This window comes from Hyperolius riggenbachi, chromosome 10 (genome assembly GCF_040937935.1).
Source record: "Hyperolius riggenbachi isolate aHypRig1 chromosome 10, aHypRig1.pri, whole genome shotgun sequence".
NCBI classification, from domain to species: Eukaryota; Metazoa; Chordata; class Amphibia; order Anura; family Hyperoliidae; genus Hyperolius; species Hyperolius riggenbachi.
The window spans coordinates 254,040,214-254,043,547 of record NC_090655.1 but is presented as its reverse complement, the minus strand read 5'-3'; the positions used below and the strand labels follow the sequence as shown (position 1 = coordinate 254,043,547).

At 39.4% G+C, this 3,334-nt stretch overlaps 1 pseudogene; it reads right to left on the bottom strand.

The window, feature by feature from the left end:
- Positions 1–3,334, bottom strand: part of LOC137535283 (zinc finger protein 585A-like) — a 389,395-nt pseudogene that overhangs the window by 135,767 nt on the left and 250,294 nt on the right.

The following is a 3,334-nucleotide window of genomic DNA, read 5'->3' as shown; positions in this document are numbered from 1 at the left end:
CTGTACCAAAATAAAAGACTTGTAAAATGAAAACAAAGTGTCAGAATATGAAAGAAACAACATATATTATTACCTTAGGAACCTGGCTTTTTAAATATGTATGCCATGAGGATATATTACTATTATTTTTCAAAATAAGGCCTTGTAATAATTGATAGTGTACAACGAGAAAGCAAAAACAGAAAAAAGACACCTATATTTCTAAATACAATATTGTCACCATACATTGTGCTAAAAACATAATCTAAATGTTGCAATAACCAGGATGGATGAGCAAATAAAATTAGTGGGTTTAACTTACGTCAGAACTGTTTAATGTAAAGCTATAATGGATGTAAATGGTGAAAGTTTGTTTTTTCAATTTTTCCCTTATTTTCCCTTTAAAATACATAGAAAATAAGGTGATTACTAAACAAAATTAACACACACTAAAAGCCGAATTTGTCCTGAAAAAAAAAACCAATATATAGATCTTTTAGCTGTGATAAGCATTAATAAAGTTATTGGCGAATGAATGGGATCAGCGCCTATATGTGAAAATTGGTCTCGGGCTGAAGTGGTTAAAGCATACCGCTTTAACCACTTCAGCCCGAGACTAATTTCACCATTAAAAATCAAATTTCAACAGCAACTGATCTGAGTGTATTAAGTGATAAAGATGCTAATCCTGCATTCAAAACTTGCAAAACTTTTTCTGCTGTTATGTTTTGGAGTTATCACATACTTTAGGAGCACTGGCCCTTAAATAGCCATTGCCATTCAGTTGCCTGCTGGGGGTTCTTTTTATCTATAATATATTCCTCCTCTTCCCTTTATTTCCCTGCCTAGCTTCTTATCTGAAACACCCTCTGCTCACTTGTGTTTACAAGCAAGGCTGAGGTGACTCAGAGATTGGAGGATAAGACAGTGCAGTTCCTAGTATACACCTCAGTGGGAGTGCCTGAAGACTCTGGGAGGAGGGCAGCTAATGAATACACAATGAGCAAGAGAAGAGAGGGGGGCAAACAAGTCAGGGAGGATATGATGTCAGCATTAGCTTGGCAAAATGGCCACTGCCTTGAATAGGGTTTTCTGCTTTTCCTTTATAAAATGCACAGGAATCATTACGTAGATAGCATAATACATCTGTTATGTAAGTAGAAGTAGTATTTATCTACTTATATATGTGTTTTTTATATCTAGGTTAGCATGGGTTTCGCTTGTTCTTTAAAGGACTTTTCCATAATTTTTGTAGTTCGCCTGCCCATTAAAACCTATGGAGATTCGCCTGTTCACAAACTTTTGCAGAAAATAATGTTCGCTATTCACGAACCAAAAATGTGATGTTCGCTACATCACTACTTATAATACAGGAAGTAGATACTCACCATGCCTTATTACTTCCTGTTTGAAGCAATAGAGAGTGTGGCTATTGTTGTGTCATTATGCCAGTTGCTTTCCCATAGTCATTATGGAACAGCAGAACGGAGAGCTACACCACAGCTGTGTACACACCTCTTGATTTATGTTGCCCATCAGGGATCAGGACCCGGCCCCTCGGGTGACATCGCTAGCCGGCCTGTACAGTCCCGTGTCAGCTGTGCAGCGGACAATGGACTCTGTAGCTATGTGGGGGGCGGAGGGACGCATGCGTTACATCACACAGCGGGCGGAGGAGCGGGATAGACAATGCAACCGGCCATCGCGGGGAGCTGATCCACCAGGCGGGTCACTTGGGGGTCGGGGCCGCTGTACACATGTCTGATTATCGGCTGAGGTGGTTGTTATCGGACCCCTTAGTCAGGCGCGTTTATGGGCCTCAATGCCACCTGTTGGGTTTGTGAGTTTTGTTGTGTCTTTAAAGGCAAAAGATTAATTTTGAGTCAAATGGGTTTTTGTTTGAGGATTAGAGACTTTTTTTTTGTTGGATTAAGGCAGCCATACATCTAGCGATTCTGATTCAATCAACAGTGATCAACTTTTTTAAGGAATCGACTTCAGTATGGTTGATCAAAAGTCGATCAACTAGTGACCCACACACTAAGCGATATCCTATGCGATTCACCTTTGATATGACCAATGTTGTGTCTCCATGCTCTGAATGCAAAATCGATTCAGAGTCGATTGAATGACATGTGAACAGTGGCCGATTCCTGTGCGACTGACAGATATCTTGCATCCTGCTCAATTGACTAAGCTGGTCCATGTGACATGAAATCAGCCACTTTTCATTGATTGAGAATTCTACAAAACATTTGATTCTCTCCCAATTCTATAAAATGATTGAAACAAATGGTCGATCGTACAGCCAAGTCGCTAGATGTGTGGCCACCTTTAGTAAATCACTTTCAACACTAAACAATGGTGTCGTCTTCTGTATAACATTACAATATACCTTATCTTCCCTTACTGAACAATTACATTCTCAACTACCCATCCTCTTTATCAGAGCTGTGTTTGTTGTCTGATCCTCTTCAGCTTGGCCCTGCTGTCAGTTTTGGTTTCTTTACACGCTTAATATTTCTAATGACTCCGTTTACAACACAGGAAATTTGCACAGTGTTTGATCCTATCACATTCCCTTTGCTTTGTGTTCCCATCACTGGAGGGCAGTGACCGGGTGTGCAAGAGGAGTGAATGGGAGGCTGATAGGAGTGATCATTGTTGTCTGAAATGAGTATAATTATTCATAGTATCATTTATAAAGGAGTGATGATGGAGAATAGGGGGATTCAAGGATCAGCCGCTGAGATAAGTGGCTGCATGTTTAACATTTTACACAAGCTCAGCTGCTGCCAGTCCTGCTGATCTCTTTGGCTGCAGGACTGTCTGAATCACAAATATGAAACAAGCATGCAGATAATAATAAAAGGAAAGGAAAATAAAATATGTCAGCCTTCATCTCACTCTCACATCAGGGTCCCGATTACACAACAAATACAACTCTTCACAATATAGTGACTGGTTGTTGCATCTCAAAATAACACGACTCCTCTCCCAAGATTGATTGTTTGAGTATGTCCAAAGTCATGACAACAAACGTTGTTTCAGTGATACCTTTAATGACAAACTGTAACAGATTTCTTTACAAGCTTGTCATAGCTCTAATTTTCATCTCCAAGCAGGATACAGAACTGGATCAGAGCGGTACCAAAGTAATGGAACATACAGAGACTTGTATATGATTCTCAACAAGATCATATATACCGTAAGTCTCTGTATGTTATATTACTTTGGTACGGTTCTGATCCAGTTCTGTATTATGAAGCTTAAATCAAGTTTAAAGCTATGAAAGCTTGCAAGGAAATCTTTTACAGTTAGTCATTACATTTATTACTTTAACAACTATTGTGGT